The following is an 11,121-nucleotide window of genomic DNA, read 5'->3' on the forward strand; positions in this document are numbered from 1 at the left end:
GTAGTTACTACATATGGACTTATTCGACCATTGCTGGACCAAAGGTTTTGGTGGTAACTACAATGATCTTATGATAGTAGATGATTTTCAAGATATACTTGGACTCTATTCTTAGTACACAAGAATGGGGCATTTAATACCTTTAGCAAATATGCTAAAAGAGTACAAAATGAAAAATCTTGAAAATAACTGCTATACGAAGTAATCGTGGGTGAGAATTCCAAATTACTTATTTTGAGGAATTTTGTGATGATAATGGTATCACTCACAATTTCTCAACTCCTAGAACACCACAACAAAATGGTGTTATATAGAGAAAGAATAGATCGTTGGAGGAACTGACACGTACATTGTTGAATGAAACTAATCTACCAAACTATTTTTGGGCAGATGCAGTTAGTAGGGCATGCTACGTTTCCAACTGAGTCCTAATAAGACCTATTCTAAAGAAATCCTCCTATAAACTCTTTAAAGGTATAAAACCAAGTATTTCTCACTTGCATGTGTTCGGTTGCAAATGATATGTGCTAAATAATGGAAAGGAAAACTTAAAAAAGTTTGATGTAAAATTCGATGAAGGAATTTTCCTTGGCTAGTCTCTTACAAGCAAAGCTTTTTGAGTTTTCAATAAGAGAACTGTGGCCATGGAAGAATCTCTTCATGTGAACTTTGATGAGACTAATCCAACCTTGGAAGAAAAATCCATTGTGGATGATGATGGCTTTTCTAGTTAATCCTTGGAAGAATCCATTATTGATGTAATAGCCAATACAGAGCATCTGAAAATAGATGACAATATACCTTCACGAGAAGAGCATATTCACTCTATTTTACCTAAAGAATGGAGAATCCATCGATATCATCATATTGACAACATCATTTGTGATATAAGTAAGAGAGTCTACTCCCCTGAAATTGAGTGATGCATGTCTAAACATGACTTTTGTTTCTCAAGTGGAACCATCCAAAATTGATGATGCAGTCGAGGATGAACACTGTATTGTTGCTATTCAAGAAGAGCTTAACCGGTTTGAGAGAAACGAAGTTTGGGAACTTGTTCCCGACCTAAAGAAAGACATGTTATAGGAACTCGTTTGGTCTTCCAGAATAAATCAGATGAAAATGGCATTATTATAAGAAATAAAGCAAAACTTATGGCACAAGGATACAACAAGGAAGAAGGTATCAACTTTGATGAAACCTTCGCTCATGTTGCTAGACTTGAAGCTATTAGGCTATTGCTTGCATATGCATGTTCTATGGATTTTCAATTATATGAAATGGATGTAAAGAGTGTGTTTCTGAATAGTTATATACAAGAAAAAGTGTATCTCGAACAACCCCCTGGGATTGAAGACTACGAGCATCCCTCTCATGTCTATAAGCTTAAGAAAGCCATCTATGGCATAAAGCAAGCTCCACGTGTATTCTACGATCGTCTAACAAACTTTTTAACTGGTAAAGTTTTTACTAAAGGAAAGATCGACACTACATTATTCATTAAAACAATAAATCATCATACTTTACTTGTTCCAATTTATGTCGATGATATTATTTTCGGTTCTATTAATGATCTTTTGTATAGTGAATTTGGTAAGATGATGCAAGGGGATTTTGAGATGTCCATGATAGGAAAATTGAAGTACCTTCATGGACTACATATCAAACAACTCAAGGATGACATTTTTGTTTGTTAATATATATAATGCAGGGATCTACTGAAACGTTTCGAAATGGATGACTGCAAACCTATCGCCACTCCTATGGGTTTTGGAACATACATTGATGCTGATGAGATTAGAAAATATGTTGCCATCTCTAAGTATCGAGGTATGATTGGTTCCCATCTTTACCTTATTCCAAATAGACCTGATTTTATGTTTAGTGTCTGTCTTTGTGCACGTTATCAAACAAAGCCGAAAGAGTCAAATCTTGGTCCCGTGAAAAGGATATTGAAATATCTTAAAGGCACACTTGATGTAGGACTATGGTATCCTAAAAGAAGTATATGTAATCTGGTAGGATATTCGGATTCAAATTTCGCTACATGCAAATACTAGAGAAAAAGTACAAGTAGTACTTGCCATATTCTTGGAAATGCCCTAGTCTTTTAGTCTTGTAAAAAGCAAACATGTGTTGCTCTAAGTACTGGTGAGGAAAAATACATAGATGCATGAAGTTTTTGTGTCTAAATATTGTGGCTCAAGCAACAATTGCGAGATTATAGAATAGACCTAGGATGCATTCCCCTAAGATATGATAATACTAGTGCTATAAATCTCACAAAGAATCTGATTATGCACTCTCAAACTAAACATATTGATATAAGACACCACTTTCTTAGGGACCATGTCCAAAAGAAAGATGTTCCTTAGAATTCGTTGATACACATGAATAACTAGCATATATCTTTACAAAACTTTTGGCTAAAGAATCTTTTTATAAACTTAGATGAGAACTAAGGCATCATTGTTGAAGTATATCTATCTTTTTTATTATTTTGGGGTATGTATTCTGTTACCATGGAAGGGTAATCGATTACAAGGCATCAATGACAAAAATTGTTCAAAATTCAGCAAATGTAATCGATTACATAATGCATTAATCAATTAACTTCCCAAACAGAAAAGTTGAGTAATTGATTACCCGTTCGTGGTAATTGGTTACACTATGCACTATTTAAGGCAAAAATCAGATTTTTAAACTTCATCTTCTTCATTTTCCCTCCTTCCAACCATGGTAACCCCCCATAACTTCAAAAAAATTCCTTTTTAAACCGTTTTTCTTGATTTTTATGGTGTTTCATACTACATTTTCACTCCTAAACACATTTCTACCATCATTTTTGTGATTAGAGTTCTAAATCAAAACCCCCCAAATATCAAAATCTTCAAAACTCAACAACATGGCCTCATCCTCTAGATCCAAAAACAAACAAACAAATGTGACTGAAGGAAGACAACAAAACCTGAATGAATTCAACATATTGGATTTGATATGTCATTTGGAAAACGAGGATCAACATAAAACCTTCAAGGAGCACTTCTTATAACGACCAATTTTCATCCGAAGTATGGTATGTTAAGTTCCTTTGAGGATAATAATTTTATTTTCCCAACCCTTTTTGAACAACAAAAACTCTCTGAATTTTGTGAAATGCACTATTCTTCCTATCTGGAACTTGTACATGTATTTTAGTGCAATATGAGTTTTAAGAAGAATAAAATCTTCTCTTATGTCAAAGGAAAAGAAATTGGCATAGACTTCAAAACTTTGAGTTCACTTTGCGGTAATATACCATATATAGGAACAATAATGGATTTTGACATTCAATGAAACTTAGAAGGGTTCAAAAAAATGGATTTCTACTACTCATTATGTAGATACTCCAAACGGGAAATTGAAATGTGTAAGCAAAGATCTTTCGGTGACTCTGCGTGAAACTGAAATATTTTATCTGTCGGTAACTTAAATTTAGAGAACCTTTTGATTCATTACATGTTAAGCTATATTGTAGTTCCAAAACTTTCAAACTATTCACAAGTAAATGATATGAAAATGCAATTGATGTATGCTATGAAACACAATGTTCCAATTAATTGGAAATTAATGATAACGAGACAAATCTACACCTTTAGAAGTGAGTACGGACCATTGCCATATGCCATTCTCATAATTATTATACTTGGATATTTTGGTTTTTCGTTTAGTGGAGAATCTAAAATCACACTCGATGCTCACGATAAGATTGATGTGGATATAATCCACAAAATGAGTTTCTTTCGAGATACCAATGACATGATCTACAAGCATCATAGTGATCAAGAGACTGCAAATCTAGAAAATCCTTCTGGTGACCCTCCTACTTATCCCTTATTTCGTGTTGAATCATCTTCTTCTGACTCCACTCCTACCAATCAAATGATAATGGATAAGTTGTTCTCACTTAAGGACTACATCACTACACATGGATGCTCTTGATACAACGAATCAAGTCCAAGAAAAGCTTAAACGCTTATCAAATCCGTTGGACTATATGGACTTGGACTCTCAAAAAGCTGGTCCAAATCATCAGGAGTAGTAGTGTAGCAATCTTGGATTTTACTTAAGTATTATGATGTCGTTGTCGTTGTTATTTCAAAACTGATGTTTCTATTGTTGTTTTTATTTATGCATTCAGATATAACTTCCAAACATCTTGCTATTTGCTATCTAACTATTTGTGATATATGAATTATGTTTCTTATACTATTATTTCAATATTATGCTATGACATGATATATCATTCTCTAGCATTTGATATTATTCAAAATTTACATTTTGAAAAATTATGCCCTTGACTTGTAAATAAGTCAACATATCTTGTTACCCTTTATATATATATGTATATTGTGATGGACAAAATTAGTTTTTCTTCGTTTTGAGGAAGTCAAAAGGGGGAGAAAAGTTGGAGTTGTTTTTTTTATGTAACAAAATTTCAGGCACATTCAATAAAACAAAGGGAGGATATACAAGATAAGGGGAGCATTTCGAACATACAACAAAGTTATATCATCTACATATGATGAACCTCAGAAAAATTCATATCTCCATTTTCAAAAGATATTGGTTTGTCATCATCAAAAAGGGGGAGATTATAAAGAAGGTCTTTCTCCTGACCATGACACAATTTGATGAGGACACCAAGATATCACAAAAAGAAGAAGGAAGAAGACCATGAATATATAGAAGATTCAAGCTTCAAGATGTCTATAGATTAAAGTCTTCATATATGTATTTCTATCCTTACATTCACTTTAATATTTACTAGCAATGCTCAAACAGATCAAAATCATTTTTAAAAGAATTGACATGTCTAAAATGCAAAGTCAAAATTGCTAAGTAATGAGTTACTTGAACTGAGTAACAGGTTACCAGAACTAGGTAACATGTTACATGAACTGTGAGGTAGTTGGTAACAGGTTACTGGAACTGTGTAATAGGTTGCCTAACTGAGAAAACAGTTACAAAGCAAACCCGGCTAATGTAACCAATTAATTCAATTTATTAATCGATTACCACCTTGGACAGAACATTTGGATAATCGATTACCACTTCATGACAATCGATAACACAGAGCTGTTGAAACCAAATTTTCAAATTCAAATGAACAAATTTCATCCAAAGTGAATAGGTTTCATTCCAATCGTGTCTCCTCTTCATGGAAGGATATCTTGGCTGATTGGAAGTTTATTTAAAGGCATTGAGACATCCAAATTAAAAACACACAAAAACACAAGTTTGACACAATCATACAAAAACATTCACAACTTAGTAAACAAAATTATGCACATTTTGTTGGCAACTTTGTTCCTAAACTTTCAGATTTTCTGAAGTTGCTTCCAAAGTCCATTTGTTCTAAACTTTACAAAGATTAGGAGCATTGTATACTAAGTATTTATATTACTAAGTACTTATATTGTGAGATTAAGGATTGCAAGTTGTAGAATTGTCAAAACTTGTAAAGACAATCATGTTATTGTTATATTCTTCATCTTGGTTGTAAACTTTTCATCACAAGGATTTGTTGATAAGGGGAAAAGAGTTCACTTGAAAGAAATTTTCAAGGGTAGATAAGGTGTGAGTGTGTCAGGTACAAAAGTATCGGGGAGAGAAATTGTAAATACAACTCAAATTATCTAGTAGAAAAATTTCTTGTGTGACAAGAGTACTGGATGTAACTTCGATGGTCAAGAAGGCAAACTGGTATAAAAACTCTCTATGTACTCTTCTTTTACTTATTCATCCCATTTAATTTTTCTTTACTTGGTTGAAATTTTCATAAATAAATCTGTTGTACATAAACTTTGCTATTAACTTTGATCATAAATAAGTATAGCTTTGTATAATATAAAATTGTTTTCAGATTTCTCTTTGTATGTGTGATCCAGTCTTATTGGCTTCAAATATGTTTGAGTATAATGTTTTTGTTCTTAAGAATACTAAGTTTATCTTACAAACAAATACAATATTTATATGAAGAATAAACATTGAGAAGACAAAAATACACATTACCAATTATTTGAAATAAATTATTGTAATTAGATGGGTGAAGAAGATTCATACAAAGCATTAAAGTCTTGGGCATGGAGGTCATTGCACATATTTGTCTTTTAATGCAATTTTCATTGGACATACTTATCATTGGATGCATGTGTTACTGGATGCAATTGTCACTTAAGATTAAATAGGTCTAAAGAAATCAAATAGTCAATCACCGATGGAAGAGACAGAGAATAAGGTTCAAGAGGTCGCCTTGCCTATGACACTCTCCCAAATGGATCACATCGCGAAGAAGGTCGATAAGGGTTTGACCATAATGGACATCACAATTGTGAGGGCACAATAGCCGAACTAAAGAGGATTAGCGACAGACAACAAGCCCGAGAGGCACTATCGATGCCATCTGTAGAAGATTCACATAAGGAAAATCTTCTAAGTCCACCATAAAACCGAAACATTCATCCACGAAAGAGTTGTCCATAACCTTTGACGACCAAGACTATGGCAATATCATTTGGGGTCACAACAACTCCTTGATTGCCAATGGAAATTTAATAATAGAATAATAAAAAGGCTTCTCACTTATGCGGGAAGTTAGATAAACGTCATGGTTCAAGACTTTCAAAGCTCTTGTTATTAGAGCTTACACCATATGGAGGTCAACTTAAAAGCTTTGCAAGGTAAAACTCCTAAAAGTATAAATAAACGTATGCCTAACCTTTGGAAAAGGCACCCTGTCCAAGATGACCAAAACCAGATTCTTGGCATTAGATGCAAATCAGCTTCTAGCGCAATCATTGGCAGGACAACATTGATTGCCTTGGAAGCTCGACTCAACAACCCATCACAAAATGAAATTCATTGCCATTGTGCACGGTAAAAAAGACCAACAAACGACCATAAAATATTATGTCAAAAGTCTCAACATTGCCAAGAGCTCTTCTCATCGGCCAACAATACAAGAAAGGAGATTAATTTCGTCATATTGGAACAAATACTCTAGTAAGAATCATTGGTCAAGGTATGTACAAATATTTTGTATCCTTTTTGTCATTAGAATGTGAATTGTAGGTTTAGCGCCAAAAAAGGATTAAGGAAAATAAACCTTCCTCAAAACTAGCTATATAGAAAGCAAGTCGAGCATAAAGGATGCCAAAGCCAAAAATCAGACAATAAAATGAAGATTAAATAATAAAAAACTTTCCCCAAACTAGGAATAAAATTATAAGATTAATTCTGAAACACTAACAAATGGAGATTATTATTGGGTGTTGTTGGAACATGGTTTATTGAAAACTATAAGTGATAACTTTTGGGTGTGAAATCTAAAAACACTCCTAAGTCCCACATAGAAGAGTTTTGAAAGAAAAAAACAACTCTCAAGTCCCACATTGGAGATATGAAGAACTTGGAAAAAATTTCATGTTATAAATAGATGCATTCTCCCCTCATTATAACTCGCCCCAAGTTGAATGCGTTTTCATTCAACTTTTTCTTTCTCCCTCATATTTTCTGCCGATGCATTTCAGAAAATTTCTCCCTCTTTCTTTCCGTGGCACTAAGAAATGGCACATGCAGTCATCTTGTGGGAAATTCGAGAACTGACACTAGTAGTTAGTATTGAGGGAAAAGAATTGACACAGGTAGACATATTATGGGCATTTTGAGAACTGACACTAGTAGTCAGTATTGTGGGAAGAGAATTGGCACAAGTAACCATATTGTGGATATTTCGAGAATTGGCACTAGTAGCCATATTGTGGTGGGTGTATTCGAGATCGGTTCTTACAGTATAGTAAGAACTCGATAACAGAGATCTAGGCTGTTTTATCCTGGGGACGGCATGGTTGATAGTCTACTTGCACATTTTGGGCAGTTCTACGAAACGTCTTAAAGAGAGCGTCCTGGTCGTGACTCATCCAGTAAGTATTATTTCGTGCCATCTATAATTGTTGCAAGCTATGGTAACAACAATTTTAAGATGTTTCTACTGCAATGGCATTCGTAGATAATATTACTGGACCGAACAACTATGACCTGAACAAACCATTTCGGTTTGATGAGACAAATTTCAAACGTTAGCAATATAAGATGAAATTTTTCCTCACAATGAGAAAAGTTGCACATATTTTGAAAATCAATGTCCTAATGGTGCTGGAGAAAGCTGGAAAAAAGAAGAATGATAAATTGTTAATATAGCTCTATAGAATGAAAATGACTACATATGTAATAATTTCATTCTGAATAAGTTGTGAGATGATCTATATGATTACTATAGCTCATATAAGTCTTCCAAATTAATTTGGTTTGCACTTGAGAAATAAAGAAATATGATACTGAGGAAGTTAAGATATATATATATATATATATATATATATATATATACATATGATGTTATCACTACCTCAAGTATCAAATGACTGATAATAAATTAGTAGAGTCTCAGTCCTATGAGATACATAAAATTGCTCATGAAATCATTTCTAATGGTATGACCCTAGAGAGTTAAACTCACAGCCTATGAATGTGCATTCATTGGGTATGCTATAAACAGCAAGGCGTACAGGTTTTACGACCTTAACACAAAAGTGATCATTGAGTCTAACGATGTTGACTTCAATGAAGAGAAATTCCTTTTTAAGTTGAGGAATAGTGGGGGTGCATCAACTAGTCACATACTTGTGATTAGAGATAATGATATAAAATAAAAGGTTGAAATAGAACCTAGAAGAAGTAAGATAGCAATAATTATTAGAGAGTATAGACCTGATTGTATGGTCTATATATTGGAGGATAATCCATCAACTTTCCAATAAGTTTTTACTTCTTTAAATGTTGATTTGTGGCGATAAGTCATAAATGATGAGATGAACTATCTAGATTCTAACAAGAAAAAGACTATGTTAGTTCAATCCACTATGAGAGTTGAGATGATAGCATTAGCAACAGCCAATGAAGAAGCAAGTTAGCTGAGAAGTTTGCTTGCAGAGATTTCCCTACGGAAAAAATTGATAGCAGTTGTGTTGATCCGTTGTGATAGTATCGCGACTATTGCAAAAATTGAGAAACACTTTTATAACTGTAAGAAACAACAATTTTGTCGTAAGCACAACACCATTAGAAAGTTACTCTCTATAGGAGCTGTTAAAGTGGATCATGTACGCATTGAGAATAACTTAGCAGATCCTTTGATGAAAGGACTAGCTAGAGAGAAAGTCTATAATGCTTCTAAGAGTATGTGATTATTACCCTTAGAACGAGGATCACTCATGATGGTAACCCGACCTAACTGACTGGAGATCACAAGAAATAGGTCAATGAGTAATAACAAGTTGTGAAGTGATATGAGAATGAACATGCTATAAAATTATGAGAAGCATGATTCCTGTAGCATATGTAAGGATGAGTTAAACTCTTAATGATATTTATACTCCAATTGGAGTGGAGTACCTAGGCTATAGGAGTACTCTTGATAGACTCACCTATGTGAATGTGGAAGTGGGGGCCGCTTCCTATGATATTTTGGGGCATAAATTTCTAGAGCGTTCACTATACTGGATAGACATGCATGACCTCTAACGCTTGGGCTTTACAGAATACACCTTTGAAAAGGTTGTGTGTTGTTTGATGTCGAAGATAGAGTTCAAGACTACGAGTCACTCTAGTAAAATCTGGATCTTATTCACTATGCAAAAGTTCTAGTCGTGTGGCACCTTTGTTTAAGCACAATCTTATTGAAACCACAAATATTCTCGGAAATCGTTTTTTAATTTCAAGTGGGGGATTGTTGGAACATGGTTTATTGAAAACATAAGTGATAACTTTTGGGTGTGAAATCTAAAAAAACTCCTAAGTCCCACACAGAAGAGTTTTGAAAAAAAAACAACTCCCAAGTTCCACGTTGGAGAGATGAAGAACTTGGAAAAAATTTCATGTTATAAATATAGGTCTTCTCCCCTCATTATAACTCGCCCCAAGTTGAATGCGTTTTTATTCAACCTTTTCTTTCTCCCTCATATTTTCTGCGGATGCATTTCCGGCAAACTTCTCCCCATTTCTTTCCGTGGCACTAAGAAATGGCACATACAACAATATTGTGGGAATTTCGAAAACTGACACTGGTAGTCAGTATTGAGGGAAAAGAATTGGCACAGATAATCATATTGTGGGCATTTCGAGAACTGACACTGGTAGTCAGTATTGTGGGAAGGCAATTGTCACGAGTAGCCATATTGTGGATATTTCGAGAATTGGCATCGATAGCCATATTGTGGTGGGTGTATTTGAGATCGGTTCTTACAGTGCAGTAAGAACTTGATAACATAGATCTGGGTTGTTTTATCATGGGGACGGCATAGTTGATAGTCTGTTAGCACATTTTGGATACTGCTATGAAACGTCTTAAAAAGAGCGACCTGATCATGACTCAGCCAATAAATATTATTTCGTGTCATTTATAATTGTTGCAAGCTACAGTGATAACAAATGTGGAAGCAAGTATTGATATTTATATAGCAAGTTTTCCTTCAGCCTTTTAAAGCTTAACGATCTTCTCCAAAAGATCTTCCGATCCTTGAGATTGTATTTGTTTCGAGATAGCATTTAATGCAATGATTTGCTTTTGGGTTTGCCTCGATATGTTATCAGATCTTGTTGCTTCAGTGGTAGAATATGTCATCAAAAGAAATTATAAGCATTTAATGTTCTGTAAATTGTCATCATTTGTTTCCTTTTCTAGTAAACAACAAAACTACGTTTTATTGCAGGATAGTCGTTAGAATTGCAAAGTTTATCTTTCCATAAACATTACATTTAATGATAAACATTTGTTAACAAATATTCGTTCATTTACAAATCAGTCAATTCATAATAAGAACATTTAATAAGATTCACATTGTAAAAAGTACAAGTTGTGGACAAGGTGTAGAAGAGGTTGATAACTTAAAATTTTGGACAAGTTTAATTCAAGACAACGCTTTGGAGGACTTTGTGTTGGACAAACAAATATGAGCTCATAAATGACTTTGCGTTGGAAGCATAAGTCTAACTTATTGATGCACCTTTTCCTCTAAACACATT

The sequence above is a fragment of the Lupinus angustifolius genome, chromosome LG15, assembly GCF_001865875.1.
Source record: "Lupinus angustifolius cultivar Tanjil chromosome LG15, LupAngTanjil_v1.0, whole genome shotgun sequence".
Lineage (NCBI taxonomy): Eukaryota > Viridiplantae > Streptophyta > Magnoliopsida > Fabales > Fabaceae > Lupinus > Lupinus angustifolius.